This window comes from Sarcophilus harrisii, chromosome 4 (assembly GCF_902635505.1).
Source record: "Sarcophilus harrisii chromosome 4, mSarHar1.11, whole genome shotgun sequence".
NCBI classification, from domain to species: Eukaryota; Metazoa; Chordata; class Mammalia; order Dasyuromorphia; family Dasyuridae; genus Sarcophilus; species Sarcophilus harrisii.
In genome coordinates this window covers 404,502,283-404,525,748 of record NC_045429.1, presented here as the reverse complement: position 1 = coordinate 404,525,748, position 23,466 = coordinate 404,502,283, and positions in this window count along the sequence as shown.

The window sequence follows — 23,466 nt, the reverse complement described above, 5'->3', positions numbered from 1 at the left end:
TTTAAACCCTGAGGAGACTAAAAACAGACTGTCTCCAGATGAATCCCCTAAGGGGGATATGATCTGATCCTCAAAACAAAAAACTCTCATTTGGCTAAGATAACAGGAATTGGCTAAGATGACAGGAAAAAATAATGATGAATGTCAGAGGGGATGCAGGAAAACTGGGACACTGATGCATTATTGGTGGAGTTGTGAATGAATCCAACCATTCTGGACAGCAATCTGGAATTATGCCCAAGAAGTTATCAAACTGTGCATACCCTTTATACTGTGCAGTAATCCAGCGGATTACTGTAATTCTATAATAGCAGTGCTATTACTGGGCTTATATACCAAAGAGATACTAAAGAAGGGAAAGGGACCTGTATGTGCCAAAATGTTTGTGGCAGCCCTGTTTGTAGTGGCTAGAAACTGGAAAATGAATGGATGCCCATCAACTGGAGAATGGTTGAGTAAATTGTGGCATATGAATGTTATGTAATATTATTGTTCTGTAAGAAATGACCAACAGGAGGAATACAGAGAGGCTTGGAGAGACTTACATGAACTGATGCTAAGTGAAATGAGTAGAACTAGGAGATCATTATACAATTCGACAACAATACTGTATGAGGATGTATTCTAATGGAAGTGGATTTCTTCAACAAAGAGAAGATCTAACTCACTTTCAATTGATCAGTGATGGACAGAAGCAACTATACCCAAAGAAAGAACACTGGGAAATGAATGTAAACTGTTTGCATTTTTGTTTTTCTTCCTGGATTATTTTTACCTTCTGAATCTAATTCTTCCTGTGCAACAAGAGAATTGTTTGGTTCTACACACATATATTGTACCTAAGATATACTGTGACATATTTAACATGCTTAGGACTGCTTGCCATCTGGGGGAGGGGATGGAGGGAGGGAGGGGAAAAAGTCAGAACAGAAGTGAGTGCAAGGGATAATGTAAAAAATTACCCTGGCATGGGTTCTGTCAAGAAAAAGTTATAATTAAAAAATTTTTTTAAATATTTTAAAAAACAAGAGACACAAAGATAAAATAAAAGACAGGATTAGAATTTAAAAGCAGGGGTAGTAATCATGATCTCAGACAATGTTAAAGCTAAAATGGATTCAATCAAAAAAGAAAAAATGGGGATGCTATACTGTGTCAGCAATATTATACAATACTATTTTAGACCATTTGAAATAACTAAATAATGTAAAATGCCTGAGAATATGACTGCTAAGCAGACTCAAGAAGTATATGAACATAAATGTAAAACACTTTATACAATAAATTCAGATCTAAATAACTGAAGCACTATTTGTTAGTTAGGGGTAGGTAAAACCAATAAAACAAAAAATGACATTTTTATCTAACATATTTAAGACCATCTCAATTAAACTGCTAAAAAAATTTCTGAATCAGGAAAAATAACAACAAACTTCATTTGGAAGAACAAAAAGTCAGCAACTCAGAGAAACCATGGGGAAAAGATTTAAAAGGCTCAAATGCAGTAGTATTAGACCTTAAATTATATTGTAAGGTGAGAGCATTGATAAAGTATAAAATAAATAATTATTTTAAATTAAAATTTTCATGTATAAATAAAACATATACAGCAAAATATACAAGAAATGTAAAAAAAACTGGGGAAACTTTCATGAATAGTCTCTCATACAGGATGTGATTGCATTGAAATATTTGCTGTGTTATAAGAAATAATTTGCTGGTTAATTTAGACATGGAAAGACTTATTGGACATGTAAAAGAAGATGCTGTAATCTACCTTCAAAGAAACAGATGACAAGTGGAAATAAGCATAATATAGTCTTACACATACATGTATGTGTATATAAATGTATATTTAATTGCAGCCTTCTTTAGGGCAGGATGAAAAAATAAAGTAAAAGTATCAGAGGAGAACAAAAGAAAATCTACAAAGAAGAAAAACTAAACTTTCTTTAAATGGAAATTTATTGTTTTATACTGAAACGTCCCATGTTCTGCTGAATTTTTTTCTTTTCTCAATTTTCTATTTAAATTTAAATTTAAAATTAGAAACATATTGGATAATAATAATAATAATAATAATAAAAGAAAGTAGAAATAAAAAAAATTCATAGAATAAATTAAAAAGGCTCTCACAAGAGAGCTAGAAGAAAAATGGGAAAAGGAAAGGGAAGCTTGGCAAGAGAGTCTGGATAAGTCATCCCATTCATTTAAAGATAGAGTGGATAAAGAAATTAAATTCTTGAAAAACAGTGAACTGGAAAAAAAATAGCTCTCTAAAAAATAAAATTCGCAAAATGAAAAAAAAATCCCATAGAACAAAACAACTCACTTACAAACTCAATTGGATAATTACAAAAAGATGTAAAAAAAGTGAGTGAAGAAAATAATTCATTGAAAATCAGAATCGAACAAATGGAATTGAATGACTAGAGGAGACACCAAGAATCAGTCAAGCAAAACCAAAAAAATGAAACAATGTAAAAAATGTCAAATACCTTCTTTGGAAAACAACAGATCTGGAAAATAGATCTAAGAGAGACAATCTGAGAATTATTGACTCCGAGAAAAAATATGATGAAAAAAAGAGCCTGGACACTATTTTCCAGGAAATTATCAAAGACAATTGCCCAGAAGTTATAGAAACAGAGGGTAAAATAGAAAGTGAAAGAATTCATAGATCATCTACTGAAAGGGGCCCTAAAATCAAAACACTAAGAAATATAGTGGCCAAAGTCCAGAACTATCAGATGAAGGAAAAAATACTACAAGCTACTAGAAAAAATCAATTCAAATATAGAGGGGCCACAATAAGGATTACTCAAGAACCAGCAGCATCCACATTAAAGGATCAAAGGGCCTGGAATATGATATTCTGAAAGGTTGAGGAACTTGGTATGCAACCAAAAATAACTTACCCAGCCAAAATGAGCTTCTTTTTTCAGGAAAGAAGATGGACATTCAACAAAATAAGTGAATTTCACCTATTTTTGATGAAAAAACAGAACTTAACAGAAAGTTTAATCTACAAATATAGAACTCAAGAGAAAAATAAAAAGGTAAAAAGAAATCTTGGGAACTATATTTCTGCTATAAAGATGTATAAAGAATACACGTATACCTTGTTCTAGAAACTAGAGGTGGAAAGGACATTGTACCAGAAAAAGGGTAAAGTAGGGGTACTACATCTCACTAAGAGGCAAAGGAAACCTATTATATCTGAGAGAAAGAATGGAGGGGGATGAATATAGTGGGTATCTTACTGCCATCAGAATTGGCTTAAAGAGAAAAATTTTAGATATATTCAATTTATGGTGAAACTTCTCCCACCTCATTGAAAAGTGAGAAGGGAAAAGTGAAAAGGGAAGGAATAAGCTAAGTGGAAGGGAATATGGAAACTGTGAGTAAAAGGAGTAAGATAGGGGGAGGAACTCTAAGGCAGGGGGAGGAATACTAAAAAGAGAAGGCTGTGAGAAGCAAGTGGTGCTTACAAGTTTAATACTGGGGAGGGGAGTAAGGAGGAAAGAAGGGAGAAAAGCATAAACAGGGGTTAACAAGATGGCAAGTAATACAGAATTGGTAATTTTAATCATAAATGTGAATGGGGTAAACTCCCCCATAAAGAGGAAGCAGTTAACAGAATGGATTAAAAGCCAGAATCCTACAATATATTGTTTACAGGAAACACATCTGAAGCAGGGTGATACATAGAGAGTAAAGATACAAGGTTGGAGCAGAATCTACTATGCTTCAGCTGAAGTAAAAAAAGCAGGGGTAGCCATCCTGATCTCAGATCAAGCAAAAGCAAAAATTGATCTAATTAAAGAAAAGGAAAGGCACTATATCTTGCTAAAGGGTAGCATAGATAATGAAGCAATATCAATATTAAACATATATGCACCAAGTGGTGTAGCATTTAAATTCTTAAAAGATAAATTAAGAGAGCCACAAGAAGAAATAGACAGCAAAACTATAATAGTGGGAGATCTCAACCTTGCACTCTCAGAATTAGATAAATCAAACTGCAAAATAAATTGAAAAGAAGTCAAAGAGGTAAATAGAATAATAGAAAAGTTAGATATGATAGATCTATGGAGAAAACTAAATGGAGACAGACTTTCTTCTCAGAAGTTCATGGAACCTATACAAAAATTGACCATATATTAGGACATAAAAACCTCAAACAAATGCAGTAAGGCAGAAACAGTAAACACATCCTTTTCAGACTACAATGCAATGAAAATTACATTCAATAAAAAGCCAGGGGAAAATACACCAAAAATAATTGGAAACTAAATAATCTCATACTAAAGATGATTGGGTGAAACAGCAAATCATAGTCATAATTAATAAATAACTTCACCCAAGAAAATGACAATAATGAGATGTCATATCAAAATGTGTAGGATGCAGCCAAAGTGGTAATAAGGGGAAATTTCATATCTCTAGAGGCCTACTTGCATAAAATAGAGAAAGAGAAAGTCAATGAATTGGATTTGCAACTAAAAATGCTAGAAAAGGAACAAATTAAAAACCCCTAGTAAAACACTAAACTTGAAATTCTAAAAATAAAAGGAGAGATCAATAAAATTGAAAGCAAAAAAACTATTGAATTAATTAATGCAATTAAGAGTTGGTTCTATGAAAAAACCAACAAAATAGACAAACCCTTAATAAATCTGATTAAAAAAAGGAAAGAGGAAAATCAAATTGTTAGTCTTAAATGAAAAGGGAGAACTCGCCACTAACAAAGAAGAAATTAGAGCAATAATTAGAAGTTACTTTGCCCAACTTTATGCCAATAAATTTGACAACTTAAATGAAATGGAAGAATACCTTCAAAAATATAGCTTGCCCAGATTAATAGAGGAAGAAGTAAATATCCTAAACAGTCCCATTTTAGAAAAAGAAATAGAACAAGCTATTAACCAACTCCCTAAGAAAAAATTCCCAGGACCAGATGGATTTACATGTGAATTCTACCAAACATTTAAAGAACAATTAACTCCAAAGCTATATAAACTATTTGAAAAATAGGGATTGAAGAAGTCCTACCAAATTCCTTTTACAGTATGTTTCTTAGAACACTGGGAAATGAATGTGGACTGCTTGCATTTTTGTTTTTCTTCCCAAGTTATTTTTACCTTTCTGAATCCAATTTTTCTTGTGCAACAAGAGAACTGTATAAATATGTACACATATATTGTATTTAAGATATACCTTAGCATGTATGAGACTGCCTGCCATCTAGGGGAAGGAGTGGGGGAAGGAGGGGAAAAGTTGGAATGAAGTGATTGTAAGGGACAATGTTGAAAAATTATCCATGAATATGTTCTGTCAATAAAAAGCTATACTAAAAAAAAAAAAAAAAAAGATTAAAGGAAGCAAAAAAAAAAACATTTTCACAGGGGTTTTCAAGGCCTTTTTAAAATAAAAAATCTAATTTATAAAAAAAATTTAATGAAAATGGCAAAGAAAAACAATTTTCTAGATGAAAGAAAATTTCATTTTTAAAGGGGAAACCCCCTTTGGGGGAAATGCAAATTAAGAAACTCTGATACCCCAAAAAAATTCAAAAGGGGATCAGGAAAATAATGGAAATTTAGGGGATTAAAATGGGAATTGATGCAATTTGGGTTTTGTGTAAACTAGAAGAAATTTCCCCAAAAATTTAAATGGTTTCCTTTGTCCATGAGTTATATTTTTTCCCCAAAGAATACTAAAGAGGGAAAGGAACCTGATTGCAAATTTTTGGCAGCCCGAGAAAAAACAAAAGGGATTAAATGAAATTTTTAAATGGGTAAATTTTTGGAAAAAATTATTTCTAAAAAATTAAGAGGGAAAAAAAAAACACGAAAAATGAAATGGCAAAAAATTTTTTTTATTTTAAAACTCTGATATTTTTTTAAGGAATGGTTTTTTGACAAAAAAGATTAATACTTTTTTAACAGTAAAAACCCCAAAAGAAAGAAAGGGAAAGGAAATGGATTTTTGTTTTCTTCGGATTTTTTCTGTCCAATTTTTTTTAAAAAAAGATTTAACTTTTATTAAAAAAAATGTAATTTTCATTTTAGAAATTTTTCCATCGGGGGGGAAAAGGGGGGGGGAAAAAACAGAATAAAATTGAAAATTACCTGGGTGGGTTTGAAAAAATTTTAAATTTTAAAAAAGAAAATTAAAATTGTTTCCTAAAAATTTTAATTTTTTTCAAATTTGTTTTTTTTCCCAAAAATCAACTTAATTTTCTTCCTTTTTTTAAAACAATAATTTTAAATGTTTCTCCCATCCCAGCCACATTTAACCTAGTAGCCTGAGCAACATCCTTTTCTGACATCCTTTTCCAAGAAGTATTATTTTATGTTGTTCTTCTTCTTTATTCTATTCTGAATTATATTTTTCCATACATGTTCCTGTTCCTTTTCTCACAAAAATGTACAATCCATTAATATTAGGTCTGTCTTTCCTTCTGTCTTTGTATTCCCAGTACATTAGGTCATGTTTTAAAATAATCAATAAGTCAACAAGAATTTATTACATACCTGCTATGAATCAGGGATTGCCCTAAGTTTTGGGGATGAAGAGTAAAACAAAAGACAATTCCTACTCTTGAGAAGATTCACAGTCTAATGAAGGTGACAACAGATAAACACTATGTAAAATATATATACAAGTAGTATTAAGGAGAGTGGAATTTTAACTGGGGCTTGAAGGAAGGAAAGGCTAAGAAGGAAGCCAAGAGACAGAAATGAGCAAAGATAGGGAGACTTCCAATCATGGAGACCTTCAGTGAAAAGTATCAGAATTGGAAGATGTAGTATTTTGTTAGAGGCAAAAAAGAGGTCAGTGACACCATATTGTAGAGTATGTACTTGGAGTTGGATGGGGAAGACTCAAAAGACAGGAGAAACCAGAGTTTGAAGGACTTTAATCATTAAACAGAGTATTTTATATTTGACTTTGAAGGTGATACTGAGTCACTGGAATTTGTGGAATAGGAGAATGATATTGTTAGACTTGTGCTTCAGAAAGATCATAGGGATAGCTAAGTGAAAGACAGAAGAAAGCAAGGAAATCAACCAATTAAAATATTCCAGGTATGACATGAACAGGGCCTACACCAAGATGGTGCAAGGTCAGAGGAGAGAAGAGGAAAAATGACATATTCTGAAGATAATAGCTGGGAAGCATCTAGCTGGCTCTGTGGATAGGGAATTGGGTGTGGAGGCAAGAAGATATAAGTTTAAATCCAGCCTCAGATTCTAGCTATGTAAACCTGGGTAAATCATTTAACCTGTTTGGCTTAATTCACTGGAAAACGAAATGACAGATCATTTTAGTATCCTTACCAAGAAAACCCAATGATCCATAGGTCATGAAGAGTCAGACATCACTAAACAACACCAAAATCAATAGGACTTGGGACCAGATTGAATATAGATGTTTAATAAATTTTTGTTGTTCTTGTACTGAATTAAAAAATTTAAGATCTTTAGTCCAAGTATGTGAAATTCAAGCAACTTTGCCTGAGCAAAGGATACTATTTTTAAGACAACAAATTAAAGAACTGAAAAGCTAAAGAATCAAAATTCCTTCATGGTATCAAGATGTAAATAATTGTACATGGTTTTGAGTATAGGAACTGGTTGCCCAATCTTAACAATCTTAACTGCATTTCAGTAGACTTTGGACCATTAAGCTGGGCAAGGGAAATGACAAGGGATGGGGACATGAAAGTCAATTCAAGAGTTAAGAAAGACAGTATGATATTATGGAAATGGTTTAAATTTGGAAGATCTGTGTCTGAATCCATTAATGTTAACTATGTATCTGTTTGAGCTTGGAAAACCAAACTTTAAGCATTTAAGTGCCTCCTATGTGTCACAAACTGTCCTAAGTACTAGGAATACAAATACAAAGAATGATGAGTCACACAATATATTCTAATGGGTGAGACAAAGTATGTGTTTATACTTCTATATGCATAGGACTATTTGTTGTTCTTGTTGTTTGTTTGATTATTCTGTATTAGTATTACCTGATTATTCTGTATCCCTCATAAGAAGCAGAGCTTCTATTACACATGATTTCAGATTCTTTTTTCTATTCCTTTTCCAATATTCATGCATTTCTATATCTCACCCATTTTCCCTTTGCTTTCTTTGTGCGTTTGTATATTTCCACACATACACATGTACATATTCACATCTGTATGTTTTATTATTTTGTATGTGGTGGCCTTTTATATTATGTTTCACTAAAAATATCCACTCATAAAGGAGGTGATGAATTGTGGATGGAATTGCTATAGATCCCAAAATCCTGAGGCCTATATTTTCCATAATCATTCATCCTTTTAAAAATAATCATTCTTTTAATACATATTGCTTTATGATTCAGGTTTTTCTGTCATCTTAGCCAATCTGAGTGTATGAAATAATACTTCAAAGTTGTTTTAATTTCCATTTCTTTAATCAATAGTGATTTAGAGCATTGTTTTCATAAAACTATAGATGGCTTTAATTTCATTTTCTGAAAATTGTCTTTCACCCTTTATCAATTGGGGAATGACTTGTAGTCTTATATATTTGACACAGTTCTTTATATATTTTAGAAATGAGACCTTTATCTAAAACACTGGCTGTAAAGATTTTTTTCCAGCTTTGTACTTCCCTTTTAATCTTGTTTCTATTGGTTTTGTTTGTGCAAAATCTTTTTAATTTAATGTAATCAGAGCTACCCATTTTACCTTCAACAATCTCTAGTTCTTTGGTCATGAATTCCTCCCTTCTTCAAAGATTTGATAGGTAATTATCTCTTGCTCTCCTCATTTCCTTATGGTATCATCCTTTATGGCCAAATTATGTACCCATTTTGACCTTATTTTGGTATTTTTTGAGATCTAGGTCTATACTGAGTTTCTGACATCTTGTTTTCTAATTTTCCCAGAAATTTTTTTCCAAACAGTAAGTTCTTCTCCAAAAACCTGGAGTTGGAGGTTTATCAAATACTAGATTACTATAGGCCTTGATTATTGTGTCATCTGTCTCTAATGTATTCCACTGATCCATCACTCTATTTCTTAGTTAATAGTAAAAGAATTTTAGCTTTATACTGCCAATCCACCATTCTTTGTATTTTTCGTCAATCCCCTTGATATTCTTGATGTTTTGCTATTGAATATGAATTTTTTATTATTTTTTCTAGTTCTATAAAATAATTTTGACAGTTTGATTAGTTTAGCACAATTCAGATGGAATTCATTTTTATTATGTTAGCTTAACCTACCCATAAGCAATTTATATTTTTCCAATTGTTTAGAGCTTACTTTAGTTGTGTGAGAAGTATTTTTGCAATTGTGTTCATACAGTTCTTCAGTTTGTCTTGGCAGGACAAATATTTTATTTTGTCAAAAATTTTATTTTATTTAATTTTTAAAAAATAAATAGAATTTCTCTTTTTATCTCTTGCTGCTAGGCTTTGTTAGTAATATATAAAAATGCTGATGATTTGTGTGGGTTTATTTTATACCCTGCAACTTTGCTAAAGCTGTTTCAGGTAGATTTTTGGATGATTTTCTAGGATTCTCCAAGTATATCATAATATCATCTGCAAAGAGTAATAGTTTTATTTCCTCATTGCCTATTCTGATTCCCTTAATTTATTTTTCTTTTCTTATTGATAAATCCAACAATTCTAGTACAATATTGAATAATATTATGTTCAACCTTGCTGCTACACTAGGCCCTTGCCATCCCTGGGAATCCAATTAGGTCCTTTCTTATGGTGGCAAATGGTCCTAGGAAGGATAACTGTTGCTCTGGAAGTTAGCAGTTTCCACTGTGTCTATTTCTCCTTGCTGAAATCCATACTCTCTCTACTCTTACCCCCACTATCTCTTATCACAGCTATCTATCACATGTGTTCATTTTAGAGCATCTTTTAATTTTCTCTCTGTAAGAAGTGAGCAAGTTCCTATTCATTGATCCCTTTCCCTCCCTTCCAATATATTAAATTATCCCATCCTCAATTTAAAAAAAATATTGATGTGTTTTGTTTTTCATCATATACATTGATAAATCACTTACTTCATAACAGGTCTCATAAGAAAGTAAAACAAGTAAAATGAGTAATACATTAATGTCATCTGAAAATATATATAATATTTCATGTCTACCAAACCCCTGTACCTCTAGTTTTTAAGGAGCAGAAAGCTATCTTCTCTACTATCTTGAGCCCATTGAAAAGAAAAAGAAATTTCATATGACAAATATGCATAGCCAAGTAGAACAGTTTCTCAATAGCTATATGTATATTTGTTTTATCTTACAACCTAAATCTACTAGCTCTCTGCAACAGATAGCATGTTTCATTATTGGTCTTCTGGAATTATGAGTAATAGTTTTTACAACTTTCAAGATTTTTGTTTTTATAGTGTTGTTATTGTTGCATAATTTTTTCCTATAAGCTCATAAAGTCCTGAAATTATTCATTGTTATGGTATTGATATAATATATAATGATATAAATATAAAATAAAATAAATATAAATACATAATGTAAATTATTCTTCTGGTTCTCCTCATTTTATTTCACATTAGTTCATGTCTTTTCATGTCTCTTTGAAACATCTATTTCCTCATGTCCCAAAGCCCAACAAAATTCTATTTATTATCCCTTCTTGTTTAGACGGGTTGTAGATTCATATGTCGCTTTCTCAGTGTCTTAACCTCTCTTCTTCCCTTTTGAGTGCTTTCCTTCTGTATTTAGAAACAAAAAAAGAACAAAATGAAAAGGTATTTATTCACTTATAAGAAAAAAGGTAATAGTCCATGGAATATTAATTCAGTTCTTTCTCTTTCCCCTTTTTTTGTTTCTTTAAGAGACCCTCACAATTCGAGGGTTTTTTATATTCTTTTTAAAAATTTTCATAATATCTATTTTCTTGTATCACCTTAAATAATTCATTTAATCTCCCTGAGCCTCAGTTTCTTTATTTGTAAAATGAGGGAATTAGAATATATAACTTTTAAGTCTCTTCCAACATTAAATCAGGGCAGGTAGGTGACACAGTGACTAGAACATTTGACTTGCAAGATTCATCTTCTTGAGTTTAAATCTTGACTCAGATACTAACTGTGTCATCCTAGACAAATCAATTAATCCTGTTTGCTTCACTTTCCTCATTTGTAAAATGAGCTGGAGGAGTAAATGGCAAACCATTCCAATATCTTTTCAAAAAAAATCCTCAGTTACATTTTAAAAATAATTTGTTTGTTAGTATGGTGTTTGAGTATTTATAGTTATCTCCAGCTATGCTTCTCATAGTCCAACCATTTTCTTGCCAGCTTCCTGGTTACTTCAACCTCAGACCAATGAAAAAGTCCCTGGAAGACTTTATCCTTTCTCCTCTGAAATTTTCACCTAGGATCCTCACTTGATGAGGGTCCCTTGTGGCTCCATGTATTTAGTAGAGCCCAGCAACCTAATGTCAATGCATGTACTCTCCCTTTACTTATTTTCTAGCTCCCCAAATTCTAGTTTTGAAATTGTAATCAAATCAATACTGCTGTTGCTTCTTCAAAATTTGTCTCTATCTAGTAATGTGGGCTAATCAAGTGAATGTAAATTCTACCTACTATCCATATAATTTTCCAAACCAACACACTTCCCTGGTCACTATGCCCCTATATGTAAGGTCTTTGAGAAAAAAGTCTATCTCTATAGCACAGCTCTAATACTTAACCCAGAGACTGGTAGTTTTATAGGAAGCACTTAATGAATTTTTTTATTCATTCATTTATTCATCACATTTTTCATTTTTTAAAACATTCAGCTTTAATTGCTAGGGAGTTGATCCATATTTCCTACCTTGGAGGTTGTTGGATTTAAGAATTATGATGAATACAACTATTCTGCTATTTAACCATTCATGTGGCTATAATGGAAACTTTTTTCCAAAGTACTTTTTTTTTTGTTTATATGATTTAAAAAAAAAATTACAACTCTATTTTTGGTATTCAAATTTTCGAATTAGAGTTTATTGCCTTGAAGTTGGTTTAGGGTTTTGCAACCATTTTCTACTTAGCCACAAAAGGCAGTGTAGTATAAGTAGAAAAACAATGAATTTGGAGTCAGAGGGTGACAATTTGAATCCTGATTCTGATACTGACTTGTTACTTGTGAGACCTCAGGGCTTTTATTTCCTTATATATAAAATGAGAAATTTGGATTTCAGATCAGTGCAGTGGATAGTGTCTAACCTATAGCCAGGAAGATTCAACTTCATGAATTGAAATCTGGCCTTAGACATTTACTAGTTCTGTGATCCTGGGCAAGTCACTGAAACTCATTTGACTTGTTTCCTCCAAAGTATAAAAAGAGCTGAAGATGGAAATGGCAAAGCACTCCTCCAGTATTTTTTGCCAAGAAAACTTCCAATGGGACTGAAAAACAACAAGATGCTGTTAACATTGCGACAAATGTTAACATTCACTTCTATCATTTCATATCTTAAAAGTTCTCTGTAAATTGTTATTATTATTGTATTTAAGAATGATGTCCCACAGCTGAACATACACATAAATATTTTTCTATACTTCCCTATCTTTCAGGTTAAGGACTTTCCAGATAGTGCCTTAAAGTTGTACAACTGTGAAACAGCCATCATTGGTTCATTTTCCAGTCCATATGTCTCAAATCTTTTCTTTTTGGTTAATTTTCTGTTTTCTAACATTTGTATAAAACTAACTCATGTTACTTGGATGTAGTAAGTGCTTAACAAAAAATTTTCTAGACTGATTTGGATGAGAGTTTAGCCAGTAGTATCCTGTACTTGCAGTTGGGGAGAGATGAATTCCAAAACTTGCCTTGAAAAGGCAATATTTCTATGTGTCAATCTGGGAACATTACTTTACCTTTATGTGAGTTAGGCAATTTTTGAGGGCTTTTCTACTGTAAAGTTGTAATCTGTGTAGGAAGAAGGTAAATCTTTCTGCCTTTTGCTAATTTCATATCTTGCTATTCTGTCATTTTGATTTTTTCTGATAATTCAGTTAATTAAATGATATTACTCATACATAATGTCAACTAGTCAACATATTACATGATACCTTGTGATCATATTTCTACCTACTTTTGTTAACGTCTTCTGCCCATTCAAAGTGTATAGATGTTTTAATGAAAACTTTTGGGATTCATAGATTAGCATTATGATTTTCCTACAGATATTTAATGTAGCTTTGATCCATAAGAAATCAAGTAGCCTTTTTGTAGTGGGAAAGTCACAATCTCTGTGGGGAGGTTTTTGGTGGAACAACTATTTATATAAAGGTCTAAGCAAGAAGAGACCACACAAAGCCTGGATCTCCTTCTGAACCTTCAGCAGAATCCTCTTGGGAAAGCTACTGATGGCTGATTGTTTAAATGGCACCAGTGGGGTGCAGAGTAGTACTGTCCCTCAAAGGAAGCATCACCTCATTTGACCCAAGTTCTGAGTTAATCAGGCGCCTACTCTAGTCAGTTGATGATGTTGTCTTAGACCATCCTCATTGTTAAGTATTCAAAAGCCATTTGAGGACATTTTTTTCCTGGACTGCCAGAGCTTCTTACAAGTTTTTTTTTTGGTAGGGAACTTCATATAAAGTTGATTTTTTTTAAATGCTCATCTCTGTTAATCTATGCCTGCTAAATCATGCCAACTTTCCCACTAGTACTTACCTAAAATTAATTTGGAATACAAAGAGTTTACTTTCTATTCAAGCTTTAGCATTTTTATTTCATTTTTGTTACTCAGATTGTAAACTTTCAAGGTATTTTAAAGGGATGTAGGGAAGGAATGCCAACTTGGAAAAGCATTAGAATTATGAAGAGTACTCTAGTGCAAAATTAGATCACCATACAATCGCTGCCTTTTCCTAGCAGAAAATAGTTGTCTTTACAAAGTACTCCAAACATAAGGAGCTACAAAGAGCCTCAGTGTAGTCTTTGATTGGATAGCATGCATAGTTCTGATCTTGTCCATCTCTGCATTGAAAAATTGTGGGTTAAGCATAGGTTCTCAGCTGCCAGAGTCAACACTCGTATTTTTCTTTCCATTCTGTGAGAAGAACTCAAAGTGTTATTATTCATAGAGACTTTCAGTGCAGCCTGTTGGTCTGGATCAAGAACACACATTATCCTGTGTCCTATTAAGAATTCAAGTTGGAAAAGTCAACTGTTAGGTTTATCACAGTGTTCATAGAGGCCCTGATTATTTTCTTAGTGCTGTATGAGGAACTAAGATGCCTTTGAATGCAGAAATAAATATGCCTTTTGTCATCATAGTCAGTAATGAATTATCACTTTTATTTATTCATAACAATGAATTCTTTTCATAATTTTTTTCACTCAGCACTTCTCTACAGAACAAAAAGCTAAAATATTGGCAAGGTAGATATCTGTATACCAGTTGATGGGTGGCCTTGTCTTTTTCTACCTCCATTAACATGTTTCTTAATAGTTGTTCAAATATTATTGAAGAACATTATCTAATCCTTTTAGTTTATTGTCAATAGACAATATTTCCATTGCATATTATCCATTTTAATGAAGTTTCCATTATATATTATCCATATATGATCTATTTATCAGACATCCCAAATCTTTGTTAGCCTACTTTACCTCAAAGTTCCCAAATTTAAGCTATCATAAGCCTCGGTCTCTCTTAAGATATCAATTACAGGTTAATACCTCCATTTTCAGGAAGTTTGGTGTATTCCTACACCAAACAGTTTGTGTGCTAATATGCATATCTAAATTAAATATGGGTGAGGTGCCTCAGGTGCCCATTCTTCCAGCTCCTTCATCCATGTATTTGTATATTCTAATTTGGTAACTTAATTATTAGAAATGCAAATTTCAATACTTCTTCCTTCTTTCTAGCTTATTCCTTTTATTCCCTTTCCTCCCCTTAAAATTTTTAGAACAGAATCTACCAACAGCCTGCCCATTTTTCTTTTTTATTGTAGTAAGTTTATTTATTTTTAATAAACATTGCTTTAGGAATCATATTGGGAGAGAGAAATCAGAGCAAAAGGGAAAAACAATGAGAAAGGGAAAAAAAAAACAGAAAAAATAAGTGAATATAGCATGTGTTGAGTTACATTCAGTCTCCTTAGCTCTTTTTCTGGATGCAGATGCCATTTTCTGTCCAAAATCTATTGGGATTGCTTTGGCTCACTGACTTACTGAGAAGAATCAAGGCTTTCATAGTTGATGATCACATATTGTTCCTGTTATTGTGTACAACGTGTTCCTGGTTCTGTTTGTTTTGCTCAGCATCAGTTCATGTAAAACTTTCCAGACCTTTCTATAACAGCTTGGTCATCATTTTTTTATAGAACAAAAAAAGTTTCATTATCTTTATGTACCACAGCTTGTTCAGACATTCCCCAATTTATGGGTATCCACTCCTTTTCCAATTCTTTGCTACCACAAAAAGAGCTGCTTCAAACATTTTTTGCACATGTAGGTCCTTTCCCCCCTTTATGATTTCCTTGGAATACATACACAGTAAAAACACTGCTGGATCAAAAGATATGCATAGTTTTATAGCTCTTGGCATAGTTCCAGATTGTTCTCCAGGATGATTGGATAATTTCAGAGCTCCACGGACAATATATTAGTGCCCCAGTTTTCTCATTTTTCATTTTCTTTTTCTGTCATCTTAGCCAATCTGAAAGGTGTGTAGTAGTACCTCAGAGTTGTTTTAATTTGCATTTCCCTAATCAATATAGGTTTAGCGCAATTTTTTTTTCATATTACTATAAATGGCTTTAATTTCATCATCTGAAAATTTTCTCTCCATATCCTTTCACTATTTATCAATTGGGGAATGACTTGTGTTCCTATAAGTTTGACACAGTTCTTTATATATTTTATAAATGAGACCTTTATCAGAAACACTGGCTGTAAAGATTTTTTTTTTCCAGCTTTGTACTTCCCTTTTAATCTTGTTCTCTTGATTTCGTTTGTGCAAACCCTTTTTAATTTAATGTAATTGAAGTTGTCCATTTTGCTTTTCATAATGTTCTCTAGCTCTTCTTTGTTCATAAATTTCTCTCTTGTCCAAAGATCCCACGGGTAAATTATCTCTTGTTCTCCTAATTTGTTTATGGTATCCTTTATGCCCAAATCATGAATCCATTTTGACCTTATTTTGATATGGAGTGTGAGATGTAAGTTTCTGCCAATTTTCTGACATATTATTTTCCAGTTTTCTCAGCAATTTTTGTCAAATAGTGAGTTTTTATTCCAGAAGCTGGAGTTTGGGGATTTATCAAATATGTATGAATCTAATCTATTCCACTGATCCACCACTCTGTTTTTTAACCACTACTAAATGGTTTTGATTAGTGTTTTATGACATAGTTTTATGTTTGGTATTGCTAAGCTATCATCCTTTGTGGGTTTTTTTTTTTTTTTTTACCATTAATTTACTTGATATTCTTGAACTTTTGTTCTTCCAGATGATTTTTTTAAATTATTTTTTTTTCTAGTTTTATAAAATAATGTTTTGTCAGTTTGATTGGTATGGCACTGAACAAGTAGCCCAATTTAGACAGATTTATTATTTTTATTATATTAGCTTGGCCTAGCCATGAACAATTGCTATATTTTTTCCCCAATTGTTTAAATCTGATTTTATTTGTATGAGAAGTGTGTTGTAAGTGTGTTTATCTAGTTCTTGGGTTTGTCTTGGCAGGTAGACCCCTAAGTATTTTATTTTGTCTACATAATTTTAAATGGAATTTCTTCTTCTATCTCTTGTTGATGGGCTTTGTCACTAATATGTTGAAATATGTTGAAATGCTGATGATTTGTGTGGGTTTATTTTATATCCTGCAACTTTCCTAAAGCTGCAAATTATTTCAAGTAGGTTTTTGAATGATTTTTTGTGGTTCTCTAAGTAAATCATTATATCATCTGCAAAGAGTGATCATTTTATTTCCTCACTGCCTTTTGTAATTCCTTTCATTCTTTTTCTTTTCTTATTGCTAAAGCCAACATTTCTAGTGCATGTTGAATAATACTGGTGATAATGAGCATCCTTGTTTTATCTTTAATCTTATTGGAAATGCATCTAGCTTCTCTCCATTACAAATAATGCTTGCTATAGATTTTAGATAGATAATGCTTATTATTTTAAGGAAAGCTCCCCTTTTCCCTATACTCTCTAATATTTTTAATAAGAATGGGTGTTGTATTTTGTCAAAAGCTTTTTTTTTTTTTTTTGCATCTCTTGAGATTATCATATGATGTTGGTTTTGTTATTGATATATTCCATTATGGTAATTGTTTTCCTGATTTTGAACCAGCCCTGCATTTCTGGTATAAATCCCATTTTATCATAGTGTATTATCCTGTTTATAAGTTCTTGTAATTTCTTTGATAATATTTTATTTAATTTTTTTGCAACAATATTCATTAAACGTATTGATATATAAGTTTCTTTTTGTGCTTTGACCCTTCCTAGTTTAGGTATTAGTGGCATATTTGTGGCATCAAAGGAGTTTGACAGTACTCCTTTTTTATTAATTTTTGCAAATAGTTTACTTAGTATTGGAATTAATTGTTCTTTAAATGTTTGGTAGAATTCACTTGTGAATTCATTTGGTCTTGAAGATTTTTTCTTACAAAGTATATCCAAATTGTCCAATTTCTTTTTCTAAAATGGGACTATTTAAGTATTTTATTTCTTCTGTTAATCTGGGAAATTTATATTTTTTGTAAATATTCATCCATTTCAGTTATTGTCAGACTTGCTCCCATAGAGTTGAGCAAAAGAGCTCCTAAATTATTGTTTTAATATCTTTTTCATTGGTGGTAAGTTCATCCCTTTCATTTTTGGTGGTGCTGATTTGGTTTTGCTCTTTCTTTTTTTAAAACAAATTAAAAGTTTATTTTATTAGTAATTTTCATAAAATCACCTCTTTTGTTTATTAGTTTAATAGTTTATTAATGTGTCCTTTGAGTTTCAAAATGTCTAATTTTGTTTTTAATTGGGGTTTTTAAATTTGTTTATTTTTGTAACTTTTTGGTTGCATTTCTAATTTATTGATCTCCTTTTTCTCTATTTTATTTATGTAGCTTTTTAAAGGTATAAAGTTTTCCCTAAGAACTGCTTTGGCTGCATCCCATAGGTTTTGGTATACTTTCTCTTTATTTTCATTTTCTTGGATGAAATTATAGATTGTTTCTGTGATTTGTTATTTGGGCCACTCATTCTTTAGAATTAGAGTATTTAGTTTCCAATTGGTTTTTAGTCTGTCGTTCCCTGGCCCTTTATTGAATATAATTTTTATTTCATTATGGTCTGAAAAGGAAGCTATTTACTGTTTCTGCCTTTTTGTATTTGATTGTGAGGATTTTATGGCTTAATATGTGGTCACATTTTGTGTAGGTGCTATATGCTGCCAATAAAAAGATATATTCCTTTATGTCCCTATTCAATTTTCTCCAGAGGTCTATTATATCTAGGTTTTCTAGAATCCTATTAATTTCTTTCTTGTTTATTTTGTGATTAGATTTGTCTGATTCTGAGGGGGGAAGGTTGAGGAGCCCCACTAGAATAGTTTTGTTACTTCTTCCTCTAACTAGCTTAAAATCTTCTCTAGGAATTTGCCTGCTCTAGCACTTGATGCATATTCATTTAGTATCCTTCTACATTATTCACTGTACCCTTTCCTTCCTTATCTCTTTTAAAAAGATCTATTTTTACTTTTTTTTTATTTGAGATCAAAATTGCTATCCCTGCCTTTTTTTTTTAACTTCAGGTGAAGCATAATAAATTCTGTTCTAGCTCTTTACCTTTATGTGTCTCTCTGTGTCAAATCTATTTTTTAAGAAACAACATGTTTTGTTTTTTTAATCCGTTGAGTTCTTTGCTTCCATTTTATGGAGAAGTTCATCCCATTCACATTAACAGTTATGATTAATATTTCTGTATATATCTTCCCCGTTTCCCCTTTTTCTATATATTTTATCAATCCTTTCCCCTTTCTCTTACTTTTTTCCCTAGTATTTCTGCCCTCCCTTCTATCCTGCACCTCCCTTTTCTCTTCCTTTTTTTTCCTCCTACTTCGTTATAGGATTAAATAAATTTCTATGCCCAATTGAAAAACAGTTATTCCTTCTTAGAGTCCAAATTGATGTGATCAATCTTCAGACAATGCTCACTCACTCCTTTTTTTTCCTTGATAGTGATAGGTGTTTTGAACCTCTTGATGTGAACTAATTGTCCCATCATACCTTCTTTTTCTCTAATATAGATTTTTTCCCATACTTTAATGTCTTTTTCTTTCATGTCTTCACATCAGAATCCTTTCACAAACCACACCCTCAGTCCATATGATGCCCTCTCCTTCATCCCAGTGTCAGATACAATTCTCAAAAGTTACAGTAATTGTTTTCCCATCTAAATGATGTAAATAGTTTAAATTTTAAATATACACTTTTTAATCATTTACTTTTTATATTTTGTCCTCATCTGAGTTGGTGTTTTGGTCTTCCCTGCCACTACAATAGCTTTTTATGTTCAAAGTTCTTTTCTGTTTCTTGCTCATTTTCTTTCTTTTTCTTTTGGTATTTCCCTTTTTTTTTTACTTTCATGATTAGCTCTGTTCCTGTGATAAAGAGGACATGGTTCTAATCTTGCTGTGCATCTCTGAGTCTTGGCTTTGAACACAGGAGCCCCTTAAGTTTGCAGGAGTTAACTTTGCCTCTTATTTTCAGGAAAAGGCTTGGTTTCCCAGATTTTGCCTTCTGTGCTGGGACTGGAAGCTGCCCTAATAATCTGCTCCTCAACTGAGCTAGGACTGAGGGTCTTAGTTGTTGATTTGCTGTGATTAAGACTTTCTCATCAGCTTTCCCAGCATCTATCTGACTTTGACTGAACACCCTTTCCCCCCAGTAACTCTGACCTTTATTAAATGTTTTTTGTCTATTTTGAGCTAGAGAGTGGTTTCATTTTGTCAGACACTGTTCAGAAGTTTGGCATCATGTGGTTTTCAAGGGAAACTGGGAGAGCTTGAGCAGCTTCCTGACTTTGCTTTGCCATCTGGGCTCCACCCACAGGACTCTTGAAGTTCCACTACCCATTTTTCTTATTTATCTCCTGCAATACTCTGAAGATATTAGGATTCTTTAAGATGCATCTGTTCCTCTGCCACATTGTAATGTTATGATTATATCAACACATATTCCCTTGCTCAAATAAATTTACTTTTCTAGGTTCCTTTTGATCCTTGTGTTTGTATTTCAAAAACCCTTTTCAGCTGTGTTGTTTTTTCTATCAAAAGTACTTAAAATTTTTCTAATCCATATGCCATAGTTTATTTAGCCATTTACCAATTGGTTGGCACCAATTTGAGTTATAATTCTTAGCTACCACAAAAAAGAGCTGTTCTAAATATTTTTTGTACAAATAGGTCCTTTTCCCTTTTTTATATTTTTGGGAAGCTGTTGCATTGCTGCTTCAAAGAGTATGAACTGTTTTATAACTCTTTAGATATAGTTCAAAATTGGTCTCCAAAATGGTTGGATCAATTGACAACTCCATCAAAAGACCATTAATGTCCTTGAAGTTACTTTCAAAAGGTAATTGGTGAAAATGTTTCTTTGCTTTATCTTTTGAGTCTTATAGCTGAATAATTTAACTAATGATTTCTTGAAATACAGTATTTGTTTAGGTATCATTACACATATATTTATCATTGATGACATTATCAATGATCACATTATGTGTATACATATATAGATACATACATACATATATAGAACCCACAAAGAGATAGAAAGACAGACAGAAACAGAGAGACAGAGAGTTGTTTAGATGTTTTGAAATGCTGGAGAAACTGAGCAAGACAGAGATTAGAGACCAATTTAATAATTTATTAAATGGAGAGCTATACTGGGACCAATGGTTCCATGTTTGGTCCCAGAAAGAGTCCAGCCCTTAAATATCAGAGGGCAAGCTTTTTATAGGAGAACAAGAACAATGACATAATAGGGGAGGTACCTAGGTGGGGATCTCCTAATGGAGGGGAGGCCCCTAGGATGACACAATGGAGGGACATTACTGATATTCTAATGACATCTAAAATGGATAAACCTTTATCCTGTCAAACATCTAGAAGGAATGTCTATAACCTAAAGACATAAAACCTTTATCTCAATCATTTAAGAAGGAATGATTATAGCCTGGGGTTTGGGGGCAGAACAACTGAGGTAGATGTTTATCTCATCAAACATTAAGAGGGAAAGGTTATAACCTGAGGCAGAATAACTAAATAGGACAATTGAAGAAACTGGGTCATGACATTAAAAGGAAACTTTGGCACAACAGTTTCAGTCATGACAGATTCTTCATAACTCCTTGTCAGAGTTTTCATGGCAGAAATATTGAAGTGGATTGCTATTTCCTTCTCCAACTCATTTTATATGTGAGGAAACTGAGTTAAGGATGGATAACTGAAGTGAAGAATCAAACAGTTAGTAAGTATCTGAGTCTTTGAGTATTTGAACTTAGGCCTTGACTCCAGATCTGGCAATCTATCTTTTTTGCTACTTAGCTGCATACACACACATGTCTCTGTGTGCAAATATATATGTATGCATATACATATGTGTATTACATGTTTATACATATATGTATATTTGAGACAGAGAGAGAAAGAGAGAGAGAGAGAGAGAGAGAGAGAGAGAGAAAGAGAGAGGTAGAGAAGTTTAAAAAAAATTCTCTCCTTGTTCTCTTTTCTAAGTAGGTTGTTTTTGCTTTCAGTTATTTTACATATTCTTCTATTTTTTAATCTTGTAATTTTGTTCCAACATTTTGAGTGCAGTCACTGATTTATGTTTGGTTTATTATAGTTTCCAGGTATCAATTATTTGGGTAAATTTTACTGTTTTCTCTTCTGAGCTATTTATTTTTTTTCCATTTTCTTTTCTCAAAGACTTTAATATCATTTTTACTTTTCATTTTGGGTTTTTTTTTATTTTGAGTCTCTACTTAATTACAGAGTTATTTTTTCTTTCCTTTGAGGAGATCTCTAAATGTGCAATTTTTGATACTGGGTACTAATTCTTTGATTTACTAATTTTTTTAGATTTGTTATTTGGTCTGGTGTCAATTTCAGGATTTTTTTCTATAATCTGTATGAGGGAGGGTATCAGCCTGCTAAAGCCTGTTAAAGAAGCAATTTTATCTGCAAACTCCTCTCTCCTAATATTTTGAAATTCTTTAACTAGATCTTTATATATTGAAAGTTTTTCATTTCAAGTTGTTTAGAATTCTATTAAAATATTAACATCAATATAGTAGGATGTACTAAACTCAAGCTCTTACTTTTTCAATATTTTTAAGTAAAATTTTTGCTATTCATTTTTACTTCTCATCTATTCACTCACAAACTCTGTAGAGTTGTCAGTAAAAAGTTTTATTTATAACCATGCTGTGTAATGATGTAATAATTTCACTATAGTTGATTTCCTGTATTCTCAAGATTGGGGATTTACCTTTTTTAGCATGGAAATTTATTATCTGTTAGTTTATAAGTTTAACAAACTTTTGGTGTATAGTTATAGATAACCTGTGTCAAAAGTATGTTTTATGAGTTTTTAATGATTAGATTCTGTAAGAACAACTATTACTCCTTTCGCCATTTTAATGAAGAAACATTAAATTTTCTGAATCTACACTGCACAGATTTTATTTGGACATTTTGGATCCATAGATACTCATTTTCCTGTGCCAAAATTCTACATTAAGATTGTCCTAAAGGATAATCAAAAAAAATTAATTAAAAAAAATTGTCCTAAAGGAGTTCTTCCTAAGTTATGACTTCAGGATACTAGTTAGTTCCTTAACATATAAAACACCAACTTTCTCTCTCACAACTTGATGCTTAATTTGATTGCTTGAAGGAAAATAAAATATTTGGAAGTATCACTTTCAGAGATTAGGTCAATTTGACCTTTAGATTCAAACTTATTTGAAGCACAGTGAAAATTTGGTGCTTTAAGGCCAAATGGCATTTTATTATTGTTGGAAAAAGTTTTGGTGAAAAGAAATATTTGTTGTTTAATGTATTTTTCAGTGAGGCTTGCCAAAAATGTCCTCTTTTTTTTTCTCAAAATATAAAGTAAAGTCCTATGGTAAGAGAAAATAGAGAGATTTCCTTGAGATAAAAGAAATTAAATTTTCTTATGAACAACTTGTATGGAGAATGGGTTAGAAAGTCATGAAGAATATGAAGTTTGTCTTTTTGAGATGAAGGCCCAGTTGAGACTAGATAACATGAATTCACAATGTAGTTGGCTTATTGTTTGTTTTGGTTTGTATGGTTTTCTTGAGCTAAGCTTATCCATACATGATAATAGATGGACAAAGTATGAGCATCAAAAAATGACATGAAGGGAGAGAAAAAGGACT